Here is a 14,501-nt window from a genome sequence, read left to right on the forward strand (position 1 = left end):
AAATGCTTAGCTAAGGAAGCATAGCTTGATGGATGTCTCAGATAGACCAGCGGAACAAGGCCAGATACTTGTGTATTTCAAGGAAGGATGAAGTAATGTTCTTGTCTGGGACAGATAGCAAAGAACTAGGTGAAAGCGCTTTGCCAAGAGACTAATGGGGCGTTTGGGAGCCAGTCAGAAAGAGACATGCAAAGTTGGATGGAGATAAGGACAGGGGATAAAAGGCTATGGCTGGTAAGGTACAAGAAGTTGAGATTTCTGCCCATAATGGTGATAAATGAGTAATAATGACCACATAAAGATGTATGTAGGATCAAATGCAACAACTGCTGTGCCATCATAAGTATTGGGTTGGAATTGTACCAGCACTACTGGATTTCATGCCAGCAATGTTACGAGTGCAGCAAATGACCCATCTGCCACATGCAGCACAGGATTTTTGCATAAGCTGATGTCAAAAGCTGAATGTGGGCAAACCAAGGGCAGGACTCAGAATGCCTTGTTTATGTGCCTCTCATTGGGCCTTTGCTGATTATCAAAGACAGAGCTAGGTTGGTTCTACTTGCTATGTGCAAAATTAACATGATCTCGCTTTAGTTGAACTCCACCTGTTGTACAGCAACGTAGGTCTAGCCAGGATGCCAGAACAGCTGAATCAATGGAAGCAAATTGTAGCAGAGTTTTTAAACTTGCAAGTTCAAGGCAGCTCACTGGTTACACAGATCCACAAGATCTGGGTGTTCAGCAATCGTATTTTAAGTAAATCTCAGAGAATTTGCTTTTCTTCCTCTGACTGAATCATTGTTAGTTGCTCTCTGTGTTACAGAGTGATGTCTGGTGTTGCCAGTCTAATGCTATGGAATACTCTTCCAGCAAAGATTCAGCAGGCATCCCCCATTTTGACTTTTAGGCATCTCTTAAAGACCTTTTTATGCCAGAAAGCCTATGCCGTTGTTTAAAATTTTCTTGTGCAGCCAGTGATTTAAATCAGTCAGTCATTTTATTTGTATGCCACCTTTCCAAAGTCAAACCATGCTCAAGGCAGCTTACAACATATGAAAAAATCACACAACTGCAAACATAGCAAAAGTAATCATAAGCAACAAACAAAACATCAAAAAGTACACATCCAAACAGAACAATTTACACATAAATCCTAAGATCCTATTTATATCTATAGACAGATCTATATCTAGATATATAAAAATAGAAGCAACAGCAACACCCCCAATAAAAAAACCCTAAACTATACCTCACCTTTGTTCTAAACTGCTTTTAATGGTTTTTGATGTGTTTTTTCTTGCGGCACACTGCCCTGATATTTTATGAGATGGTAGCATATACTATAAAAGCAAATAAAGCAAGTAAGAGTTAGTCCTGAAGCCCAAGACCCCTGAAGTGATCATGATGACTTTCCTTGTGTTCAAACAACCTTGTTATCAGGCCTCTCAAAAGTAATAAAAGCAGACCCTGTATAATGACTGTGTTAAAAATTTAGGCCACAGCAAGGGTGCAGTCAGACATGGGGATTATTGTGTTAAGATTTCCTGGCTATAATGCTAGTGCTTCTGTCCCAGTTTCTAACATTCCTTTTACACTGCCTTACTTGTTGAGTTATGGAACAGCGGCTTTTTGATCCGTTTACCACCTTGATTCTATATCATGCTTAATTTCATTTACACCAGTGGGCATGGCATGATAGAACAACATACATCATTGGGCATGGCATGCTTTCACCATTTATGCACATGTGTGCTTCTTTTCCCCAATGACTCATCCATGAAAATGGCGGGAAAGAACTGTATGCTGGAATACCACCCCAGTTTTTGTCAAATGAACAAGTGGTGAGATGATCCATGAAAGTGGGGAAATTATAGCACATAACTGCAGTTTTCCAGGTTAATGGGGTTGCAAACAGATTCCCCCCCTAAAATCAATTAACATGACAGTGAGCTATTGTTTCGTTTATTTTTACATCATGTATTTTTGTTTTTATACTGTAAACCACACTGAGATCCTCGAAAGAAGGGTGATATATAAATAAAAAATAAATAATAAAAGATTCTGCCAGGTTTCCATAACACCAGGTTTTTTACGTCATGTAAAAGGTAACATAAAGCATGATAATTGTCAGATAAAGAAAAGCTGGGGAAATAGAATAAAGTACTGTCTGAATACAACCTAAGACATCACTGCTGTCATCTGTCAGTGAACAAAACTTCACAGAACCATAGCAATTTATGTCTCAGAAAGATTCTGACAATCATTCACTAACATCCTGTTCTGAAGAAAAATCATAATTATTCAAACTCAACTAGCAGAGGGGAGGACGAGGGAACAACCCACACACCACAAGACCTCATTTGGACCCCTTGTTAGTTTGGACACCGTGGCTCAAGAATTGTACTGAATCCTTCTGCCCCTAGTCTCAATCTGTAAGACAGAGGTGGGGAACTGGAAGGCCAGATTCTGACCTCCCTCAAGCCCCACAAGCTACTTTCATGTGTGGGTAGGGCTGCCTATCTGTGAATCATGACACCAGGTGAAAGCAAACTGTTTGAGGGTAAAGACACAGGGCTTTCCAGAAGCTGATGATCAGCAGGGCCTGAAAAACCCGCTTTCAGCAGGTAGCCATGACTTCACCTAGCAGAGATGGGCAATAAACCTTGTGTTTCCCCCCAGAAAAACTATCTGTGACAAAGCACGCCAGGTGAACACTTGAAACATCTTGAGGGGACCACCTGGCCATTCAACTTCATGCTCAAAGGATGCACCTTGTCCCCCTTCCCAAAGGCAAAACAACAGCAACAGCAATCCTACTAGAGCAGTATTGCAATGGACGAGCTGCTCATTGTATGATGCAGATTCCATTTTAAGCACTTTTTAATTGTCATTACTAAAAACAAAGAGAAGAGTCAACATATTTCCAATAAAGGGTAGAACAGGTATCTAGCATAAGTGCTTCTGGCATAGATGAGCCATGGGGAACCTGTACTCCTCCAACTATTTCTAGACTCTCCTCACCCCTGAACACTGGGAAACATCTGGTTTCCTATCCTCAATATAAAGCATTCTGTCTCATGACACAGGGGGAGACTTGACAACCTATTGTGCTATCAAACTTGGTAGAATGTATTTAAAGTCAATAATTTATAGCTTGGTTTGTGCACGGCACGGCACACACAGAACAGTTCTAACATGACTGCTCAGAGGTCTGCCCCACTGATTGCAATGAGAATTATTCCCAGGTAGGGATAGGATTAGTCTTAGGCATCAGGCACATTCTTCTTTGTTTATCCTGGCATTTTAACCTATGCAAACCGACTATTTTGAAAGATCTTCTCCAATGCATTTATTATTATTGTGTATTATTGTACTAACGTGCGTGTGAACCCGTGTGTGAATAAGCAAAAGCAATGGGCCAAATCTTCCACTTCTGCCACAAAAAGAAACTTCTTAGCCCCGTATGATATGCCCTAGGTTAGAGGTGTGGAACCTCCAGACCCCACAGGCCTAATCAGGCTCCCAAGACCTGCCCATTTGGCCCATGAGGACATGTATGGCCTGCCCTACACCTGACATCATAGCTGGCATTATGCCTTCACTTGTGGCCCTGTGGCATCCCAAAGGGCAAGAAGGCCTGCTTCTTATTTAGTTCAATGCCTCTCTCTTCTCAAGGGTTTCCAAGGGCTAGGCGAGGTCAACAGCTAAAGATGCCCTGCAACATGCACATGCCCTGCAAAAATGTAACCATCTGCAAAACCATAGCTGCTTAATGTCAACCTAAGCAGGAGTTTTAGTGTTTTTGAAAAGCCTTATCAACTATGATTCCTATATAGGGGAAAAGGCAGTTCCTTCCTCTAGAAGGCAGAGATACTAGATTTAAATCTAGTAAGCCATACCTTTAAGTGTGGCTTCTTACATGCTCATGACTTGACAGCTACAACATCAAGTGACAGGTTGCTTGTACGAGACAGCCATCCCAGCACAAACATCACAGAGTAGAGATTGCACGTTGTTGAATCTCAAACACTGTATGGAGGCGATTGATGCATTGAAGTGAGAGTCCCTGGATGATAAGAAGCCACATGATGATGAGCTATCATATGATGCCTCTGCAGGTATGAATCAGCTATTCTCCGATTCAGTTTTAAAATGAATGACACTACATGCTACCATGGCTGATTAAGACAGTGATTTCAAGACAGTCTGGGGCACTCAAATCATTTAGTAGACTACAAATGGACTACAGCAAGTAGCAGTTTTAAGATTGCATAAATGGGGGGGGGGGAAACCTTCTACAAACCCATTTATGTTTTGGCTTATGTGAATTAGTGTGTATCACCCATGCCTGCTCATGAAGCAGTCAAGTGTAAAAGTAAATCCACATTCCTCAATTTATTAAGGCTACTGAATACTTAGAAGTTACTCATTATCTCTTTCACCACAATCATCTGTAATCTAGTCTTTTGTAAAGCACCCAGAATGCAGTTTCTGTAAGATAGCCTTCTGCAGCCTGGTGCCTTCCAGATGTTTTAGACTCCAGCTCCCATCAGCCTCCATGGTTTTGCTGTCAATTGTAGTCCAAAATATCTAGAGAGTCAGAGGCTGGGGAACGCTGCCTTCACCAAGTACAAACCTGACCTTCTAATTAAAATATATAATTCAGACTTGAAACCTTAGATATCACAATTCACCTGAAAGCATAAGAGCATTAAATGCATAGAAGGAAGAAAACAGCTAGAGCAAACTATCCCACTCAACAGCAGTGTATTCTTATGCAACAGAGAGATCAACTTAATCATAGATGACAACTTCTGAAAACCTTTGCTTTGAATTCATCCCTGGCATTTTTCTAGGCCAGCTTGAAAACAAAAGCTTTGTCTTCTTAAAATGCAATAGCCTCAGGCATCTTTGCAAAAATAAAAAAGTGACATATCTCAGGTCTGGGGGAAAAAGTCTGTTCCTGTTGCCTTTCAGCATCCCTCTAAAAGCTTCTCTCTACAATTTAGCTAGATTCAGATTATCCAGATCAGCATGAATTCTACAGATTAACCTACTCCTATAAATATAGGTATGAAAAGTGTAGGTTTAGGATTACATTTTAACTACCTCATTACAGCTTTATGGGTTGGAAGAAAATCGCTCGTTATTAACCCAAGACACTTTTGCCTAGCGAATTTTTATGAATTTAGAAAGCATTTGCTGTGGCAATATATGTGAATGTTACATCTATTCAGCTCATTATTTCAGACTTTGCTCTCCCCTCCCCTCCTGGGCTTGCTTATATTGCACTCTTTCCATAACTATATTCTCCCCAGCCTATCCACACACTATTTTCTAATGCATGTCCAACAAAACTGCATCCTGTGGACATGCAACCTGTCTTTAAGCCTGAAATAAAACATCTCTTGAGTTTCTTTCCAAGTTGTGGAATAAGCTCCTGCACATGTCAGCTTATTTCTTGAGCTTGGAAATGAGGACCTTTGACTTTAGTGACCAACAGTGTTTACTGAAAGAACCCTATAGAACTTGCGTTTACTATTTAACTAAGGATGGAACCAATGAAATAAGTTCTACCAACGAATAGCAAAAAAGAAATGGCATAGAATTACAAACTTCGCTCCTCCCTGTCTCCCCATATATGCAAAATTAATGATTATATGTTGACACGTCTCTTAACCATGATTGATGCTAATCAAGATCATCAAGACCATCTTGATCAGGATTTAAAAATCACCATTAACTATGGCTAAGGGATAAGTTGTTTAGGTTTAATCTCAGATAAGCCACTCTCTCCATCCCACCCTCTCATGTTGTAGATGAATGAAATTCTGCCTATCAGGGAAGCTACTGTGATTTTACACCCAGAAGCCATTTCCTCTTACAGTCTCAATTTAGTTGCTGGTCTGGAATTTCCAAACACAAATAATCATCATGGGATACAGATCAAAATGTTCTGGTTCCATTATTGAATTGCTTGCAAACTGGTCAGTAAAAAACACCCTTGCTGGCAATGCTTGTGTCTCCTTTCTCTGAACAGCTAAAACTGTCCAGTTTTCCTTTCAAATAAATGATCTCCATCAACAACACTGATCTTCCCTTCATGTTCTGCAAAGCAGAGGGCCTGTAGCTAAGGTTTTGGCTGATGAATACACCCACCCACACTCCACTATGGGAGTATGTCCTCATCCTCTGTTGTGTCTAGGGATGCCCACACATTACATTCAACAAGTGTGACCTCTGTACTTGTGCGCTTAACAGTTGAGCTGTATAAACGTGTACACAGAAACGCCTGTGTACGTGTAGAGACGGTTTGTATCCGTGCTCAGTGTTAAATGTGTGACTAAGCTCTCATTCTCTAGTTCCTCTTCCTAACCCTCACCTTCCAACCCAAGTGTTTCCCTCTCCATCTTACCATCTTTTTCCCCTTTCATCCCTGCACATCCCCCTCTCTGACGCATTTGCTATTGGTGGCAAGTCTTCCCGATCATGAGAACAATGCAACATAAAACACTCCTCCCCAACCCCTGCCTTGTTATCTGCCTTTTCTAAGGCAACAGTCCTCATAAGGCTCCCCCTTCCTTGTTTTGCCGTTCCCTTGAAATCCATCTACAACTTTTATCTTGACGGTCAGAGCCCACATATATCCTCCAATGGGTTTCAGTTGGGCAGCAGAGGAATATTAGTCTAAGGTATGTGCCTCAATGCCTTACATTCTAACTAAGCCCGATTTTTCTCTTCAACAAAAACATCTATAAATATGAATAATACCACTGACAAGCCACTATTGAGAGCGGGTAGCTTTTAAGAGACTCTAAAGAGCTCTACTCTTGCTCCATTACTGTGATGTTGTCTAGATTTTTCTCACACAGCCTGAACTCCATTGCCAGGGAAGTTATTTTCTTCACAGTTCTTTAAAAATAAAAATAAAAATGAAGCAGTAGCAAGAAAACCCTGCCATGTAAGATTTTAGTTCTGTGTATCCTGCTTCTCTACAGCCACAATGGGCATGTTCCAGCCAGTTATGAAGATTGAAATCCTACTGATTGCTGTATGTATTTACCACTCCCCACACTGGAATCAACAGATCTCAAAACTGCTAAACTTTTGATTGGATTGAGCCCGATGGGTGCTGCATTTCATTGTCTTATTACAAAAGTCCTGTACATGATGCTCTTTTAAAGGGGGAGGGAACCCCAACCCCTGTTTTTAGAAACTGTCCCCACAAAAAAGCAGGCACAACTCATCTTAGAAAGGTAAATGCAACAGAACAGTGAAATCAATACTTTAAAAACAGAAAGCCACCATTCCGAAACATCCTCTACGCAGCCCAACCTGCAAACCAGTTAAGCTGAAGTTTAGGGATTTAGCTCCAATGAATTGGTTTTTAGCACGTAAGCCTGGCCCCTGGAGCTGTTTATTCTACACTGATTGCAATGCCACACTTGATGAATCTGACATATTTAGAAATGGATGCATAAGCTCACCACCTGCCTTTCACAGCTTATTTGGTTCAAGAGATCATGCCAACAATGCCCTGAATTTGCTTCTCATCTCCAGCCCCCAACCCCTGCAATATTACCCCATATTCATGGGACTTCAAATGGCACATACATTAAAAGGAAAGTCGCTTTAGGAAACAGCATGTTTGATAACTATACATTTTCAAATGCACATCCAAGGATGCTTCATCACAACCTATTCAGGAAAAGTACTTGCAGAAACAGGAGCCTTTGCCAAGATGGGACAGCATTTAAGGTCAATTAAAAGGTGATCATGTTGCTAGAAGGAGCAGAGGTGTTGATTAATGTACTGAGAAGTATTTGTATGATCACTTGTAGTGCATTCCAAGTATTGTGCTTTTAAATTCTACGTGTTTCTTTTGTGTGTGTTTCTAAGTCACCTTGAGGCATTTTGTGTAAAGTTTTTAGTAAGTAAATAAATAACTAAGGTTTGGGAGCTCAATAGCAACCTTGAATTGTTCACCTCTCTAAGGGGCAGCAGTGCTGCACTAGCTCAGCTGGTTGAGAGACGTATTAAACAGAGCTCATGTAATCTTTACATGTCTAAACAGTACTCCATTCTGAAGTGGATCAAGTGTGCTACTGCTGGGGTGCTGGGTTTGACTGCGAAATCTAGATCCAAACATCCTGCAAAATTCAGTGCAAGGCTCCGGGCAAATTCACTACTTCACAAGGCTGTTGCAAGACTAAAATAATTCTTTTGAGCTCCTTTACGGAAGGGTGTAATAAATGTTCTAGATATGTCAGATTACTCACAACAGCAAACCTTCCAGTGGAGCCAAAGTTTCTAAGCACTGAATGGAGGCATTTTGCTTTGGGGGAAAAACAAGCATGGAGTCGTTTTGTATTTTTTAAGAGCTCAGATCTGACTGCTCGCCATCCTATATAATGCATGTCCCTGAACTGCTGAAATCAGTAAGAAGCGTGTTTCTAGGAAGCAATATGACATTCCCACATTGATAGGCCAGTGCAGTAACTACGACGACGTTTGATTTAGATGTGAGAGGGCAAGGTTCAAATCCCAGCTCAGTTCATTGCACAGCCTTGGGCAAGTCACTAACTCTCAGCTGCACCATCTCGAAACCCAGTGAAGGTTTCTAAAGAGGACTGAGGATAAAGGGAACTGCAGTGCACTTGTGTACTGAAATGCACTTTTAAAATAGTACTAAGCATGCACAAATGTTTCCTGCTGAAAGAAACCTAAGCAACATAGCAGGATGTGTGGAGGGGCAACAGCTCAGTGAAAGAACACGTGTGTGGCATGCAGAAAGTCACATGTACTGCCAGTTTAAAAGACCAGGTCACAAGTGATGGAGGAGGGCAGCCTCAGAATAGATCATACTGGGCCAGATGGACAAGTAATCTGACCTAGTATAAGGTGGCTTCTGATGTTCTTATGATAAAACATGTGTTAAACTTATCTTGCTACGTTAGCTCTTGACTGCTATCCCTTATATATACATATCTGACAGTGACCCAGAGATCAGATCATTCAGAGACTATTCCGGCCACACTGGCACAAGACCAAGCTTAGGAAATTATCCATCCACCTAGCTCAGTATTGTTTACACTGGCTGGCAGCAGATCCACAGACTACAAGCAGAGGTCTCTCCCATTCCTGCCTGGAGATACCAGCAACTAAACCTGGGACCTTCTGCATGCAGGACATGCTCTAGCACAAATCTGGAAATCTCCCCCGATGAAGAAAACTTAATCGAATGCATTTTAAAAATTGAGTAAGGAGATTCCCCCCGCCCCAGCTGCCCCCTGCACAACAGTGATCTACAAATAACATTTGCAATGCAACCATCAACAAACCTGTCAGATATCATGGACAGAACACTGGTCATATAATTTATGTCATAAAGAAGCCAACACACGGACATCAAATACACTTCACTGGGGAGGGGTTGACAACATATATTTGGACTGTTTTTATTTATTATTACCATTATTATGAATTTTGGTGCTTCTCCAATAGAGAAAGGGATTTGACCTATACTTTGGGTTCTCAGAGATTCAGAAAACTTTTTTCCTTTCTGAGCACCTGGCTATCTGTTGGCACAGTAGCACCTCTGGTCTCTTTGCCCCTTCCAGACGCTCCGTGGGACTTAAAACAGGTGGAGGGTATTGACGTAGTACAAAACGTATTTGAAATCCAATTGGGAAGGAACCATTTTTAAAAGAAAAAGGAAAAAAGATTTCATTTCTGACAGGCATGTCCAATTCCTTTATAAAACAAAACAAAAAAAAAGTCCAAGAAAGTGGTATATCATTCGGCAGACACAAGAACTATACCCTTTTTTGTAATAACGAAGAAAGGGGGAGAAAACACTTAAAAGTTCAAAGACCAAAGAAAGAAAAACACGCACATTAGGCAAACATTTGAAGAAGGGAGAAAAAAGGAAAATGGGTGTGTGTTTTTTTAATTTGAGCAGAGGAGTGCATAAGACAAGGTTGCAAAAACCAGAACTAATTGTTGTAAAGGAAAAAACAGAAGGGGGGTTAAGCAAAAGCAAAAAAATAGTTTAGGGGTGGGGGTATAGGAAAGAGAGCCAAAAAAAGGGTAAAAACAGCTGCTAGACCTCACACTGCAAGGAAAACAAACGAATAACAACAACCAAGAACAAAACAGGTAGTGTCTCTTTTTAAAAAAAGAAAAAAAGAAAACCACAACCAAAAAGTAATTCATTATTCATCTTATGTTGTCAATTTGAAAAGAACAAAAGGGGGGAAAGCAGTTGGAGGAGGAAGAGAAGAAGAAGCGGGGGAAATACTCACCAAGCAAGAAAATACTCAGAAGTAAAAATGTCAAAGAAGGAGTGAGTGAGAGACAGGGAAGGAGGAAAGAGTGAGAGAGCCACCAGCACAGACAGAGTAATAGCCCAGAAGCAGCAGCCCGAGCTACCGCCGGGTTCCCGAGCCAGCGCCTAACGCCAACTCTACCGAGCTGCGAGCAAACTGGCAGAGCTTAGAGTCCGAGCGCTAAGAGTCCTTCCACCAGAACGCACCATTGCGACGAGCGAAGGGGGGGAAGGAAGCGATCACAACTCGACGGTCTCCCGGCTTATGCGCCCGAGAGCGCGCCAAGCAGCCACCCCTTAAAGGCTCTCGAAGAGAGGGAAGGGGGATTTTGCTGGAAAAGCCGAGTGCCGCCGAGCAGAGCTGGGGGGAAAGGCTGAGGCTCCGGTTTCCCCCCACTCACTCCGGTGTTTTTGGAAAAGTCCGCTCCTGGAGGTAGCGGGCTGGGAGGAGGGAAGCGAGAGGTGGAGAATCGCTTCTAATCGGCGCTTGACTGTTCTCAAGGATGTGATCCCCTTAACGAAGCGGTGCAGGCATAGTTCCGACGATCCTGGCTGGGTCCTCCTTTGCTGGGGGTGGGTGGATCTTCGCCAGACGTGGGGCTTGGTGGTGGTGGCAGGCGGGGCCGGGTGCCTGACAAGCAGGATGGATGAGATTGATTCTGTGCAGTAGACAGCTGAACGCAGCAAATAAAGGGAGCTGATGCAGAGACGGGCAACCTGTGGCCCTCCAGATGTTGTGGAACCACAACTCCAGTCGCCGCTGGAGTTGGGAGTGCAACACATCTGGCTGGCTACTTGTTCCCTATCAGAATCATAGAGTTGGAAGGGACCACGAGGATCCTGCCTATCCTGGTGTATTAAGATTCTGTCTGTGCAAAAGGAAGTTCTACTGCATTCAGTGGGGCTTGCTCTAGGTAAGTAGTTATAGAATTGTGGCCCGAATGAGACTGCAAAAGATGCTTTGATGCTGTAACCTTCAAGTGCTTCTTGGGTATCTTCTTCTATAGCAGCGGTGGGGAGCCTGTGGCCCGCCAGATGGTGGTTGGACTACAACGCCCATTTTCTCTAACCATTGACCATGCTGGCTGGGGAAGATAGGAGTTGGACTCCAACAGTATCTGGAAGGCCGCAGGTTCCCCACCTGCAAAGTGGTGTGGTGAAGCCTGCAGTGTCTCTGATGCACCCATAAATATTCTAAGCAAAGTTCAGGTTTGCTAAAAACCTTGATGAGGAAGTTAACTGGTGAGTGAGAGAGAGATAGGCAGGAGAGTTCTCAGAGCATCGCAAATTGGCAGTTATGGGCTAAACCATGGTGGTAATAATCCCATGACAGAAGTTAAAGTCTCATCCAAAGAAAGGCTCGTAAAGTCAGTTTAGTATAAACCAACAGGGAGTCGTGGCTTCGACAAGCCCAAGCCCATATGAAATCAAGGTTTTTTAAGCATGTCTAATGCTTAATCTATTTACTTATTTAAATCTAATTAGTTAAAATTAGGGGTGGTGGTGGCTTACAACAAAAATATGCAGACAAAACACATACAACACATAAAAGTAACCCTATCCTTTAAAAACACGCAACACAACAAATCACTGAATGGAAATTACTAATAGCAGCAGCAATCAGGTCTCTCTCTTCCTTCAAAGGCCTGCCAGAAAAGAAGGATGCCAAAAACTAAAGGGAGATGGGGCCAGACACACCTCTTTCAGGAGGTGGGGTTTGACAAGAGAGGAGCTGCCATTGAAAAATCTGTTTCCTGGTCCCCAACACCATGCCACCAGGAGGGTCTCATTTGCTGATTTGCTATACAGACGTGGATAGGAACTTGCACAACTGCTCTCTGGCTAGTAATGAAGCATTTTGCTAGTAATGAAGCATCTCACTCTCTCATAACACTAGAACTTGTAGACATCCGAAGAAGCTGAACGTTGGAAGATTCAAGACAAATAAAAGAAGGTACATCATTAAACAATGGAATTTGCTCCCACAGGAGGCAGTGATGGCCACCAATTGGATGGCTTTAAAAGAGGACTGGACAAATTCATGGAGGGTATTAATAACAACTGATAGCTATGTTCTACCTCCACTGTTGGAGGCAGTATGTTTCTGAATGCTAGTTCAGGAGGGTAGAGAGTGCTGTCACAATCAGGCCCTTCTTATGGGCTTCCCATGGGCACCTGGTTGGCCACTGTGAGAACAGGATGCTGGACTAGATGGTCCATTGGCCTGATCTACAAGGGCTTAGTCTTATCTTCTTATTGTGACTCATGATATTGAGCTGGTGCACCAGAACACTAAGACTGTCACACAAAGGCAGAAGCTGAAAGTAGCATAGCTGTGTCTGTTAACTTACAACTTCACATTATTAGTGAATTTAGCTGGGTGCAGAAAAGGAGGGGGTGAACTTGGAGAGGGAACTGGGCAACAATCTTCAAATTCCTATCAACACAGACCACTTTGAACCTGTGCAACACAGAGCAGCTGTAAAACATGAACATGAAGTGCCCAAGTCCTTATTATTTCAATTGGATGGTCCTTTCCCCCACAGAGCTATCAACCACCAACCATCAGCAGCAGTCTCCAAATAAATAGGCTCCCTCTGCCTGGAAACAAGCTATAGTTATCACAAAGTTCTTCCTCTGCAAGTGTGGCGCTTAGCAGGCCAGAACTTCTGCTTCCTCCAACAGGCTTCTGTTCTCCATGTAGACATTCCTTTGGTGGAGCCAGTATCCATTCCATGGGAGTTGGCAGTAAGGAACAGCAAGGACCCAGGGACGCCTGAGATATCTTCTGGCTTCCTGCTTCTACAGGGATTGGGAATATGCGGCCAGCTAGGTATTGTTGGATTCCAACTCCCATCAGCTTCTGCCAGCACAGCCAATGTTCAGGGATGGTGGGAGTTGGAGCCCAACAACTACTAGAGTTAGATAGATCCTCTGTCCTTGCGTTAGGAGTGATCTTATGCTTGTGCCCTGATAGTGGGCTTTTTGTAAGCTTCTGACTGGCCACTGTGAGAACAAAATGCTGAACTAGATGGGCTTTTCGACAAATCCTGCAGTGTGTTTTCTTACAACAGGGGATTCTGGCATAGGATATAAATGTACAGTGGTACCTCGGGTTACATACGCTTCAGGTTACATACGCTTCAGGTTACAGACTCTGCTAACCCAGAAATAGTACCTCGGGTTAAGAACTTTGCTTCAGTATGAGAACAGAAATCGTGCTCCGGCGGTGCGACAGCAGCAGCAGGAGACCCCATTAGCTAAAGTGGTGCTTCAGGTTAAGAACAGTTTCAGGTTAAGAACAGACCTCCTGAACAAATTAAGTACTTAACCTGAGGTACCACTGTAGTTTATTAAACTGGCTGGGGAAGAATGAGCGTTTTGCGGAGAGGTTCAGTAAGTTGTAGTTGCGAGCCCTGAACAGGGCAGGGTGAATGAATTGTTAGGATATTTCCGTTCCACCTTAAAAGGGAGCAGGCTTTGTGAGTCACACAGCCTGCGTATTTCCTGTTTCACAGGATGTTTCTGTTGTGTCTTTGTTTTCGCTCTCTGTGTCCGAGACACTGAAGCTGGCAGTCATGTTTTCTTTGTTCTGATCAACGCTGAATAAAACTTGTAAATAATGCTCTCCTGCGTGCATCTTTTGCTGTGCATTATCTGCTGATAGAGCGTGCATCGGCTCTGGAATGTGGCAGGCTATTTCTGGAGCTCATGTCGCTAATTGCTGATACTGTATCTACGGGAGATCGATGGATCGTCCGGAGGCGACTTGTGGGGCCATGATGGACTTTGTCTCCCTGGCAGTATCCCAACAAGAATCACTGCTCTTTTTCTCTTAGAGCCATTTCCCCTTATTGCTTTTGGGGGTCAGGTAAAGCCAGAGAAGCCTTGAAACCCTCACAGCATGCCAGGATTCCTTGATTCTTCCTCAACACTAGTTTTATACCTATGATCGTGTGTAGCATCTTCTACCCAAGCTTCCCGCTCCCCTCCTGAGTCAGAACTCTTTGTTTCCAGGCAGAGTCAAGAGTAGTCTGAGGCATGTGATTCAGATCCACTGCTGAAGCTGAGCAGTTCTGGCCCTTTGAGTTGCCTGGGTAATAGGTGATCTCCTGGGAGCCAGATGTAAGCTGCTCTGAACTCCTCAGAAGAAGAATAAGGGATACATTTA

General features: G+C 43.0%; 1 protein-coding gene across 3 annotated transcripts in view; it reads right to left on the reverse strand.

Annotated features, from left to right (window-relative positions):
* Window positions 1-10,455, reverse strand: part of RALY (RALY heterogeneous nuclear ribonucleoprotein) — a 217,337-nt gene extending 206,882 nt beyond the window's left edge. For 2 of the 3 annotated variants that reach the window (XR_013987519.1, XM_081009617.1), the window contains exon 1: window positions 10,308-10,455. The gene's annotated coding sequence lies outside the window, so the exon portion shown is untranslated. Of the gene's footprint in view, window positions 1-9,475; window positions 10,231-10,307 lie in introns of those variants that run through there. The other variant, XM_081009618.1, reaches the window with a different exon arrangement.
* Window positions 10,456-14,501: the final 4,046 nt, after the last annotated feature.

This window comes from Podarcis pityusensis, assembly GCF_964106645.2.
Source record: "Podarcis pityusensis genome assembly, chromosome: 6".
Taxonomy (NCBI): Eukaryota; Metazoa; Chordata; class Lepidosauria; order Squamata; family Lacertidae; genus Podarcis; species Podarcis pityusensis.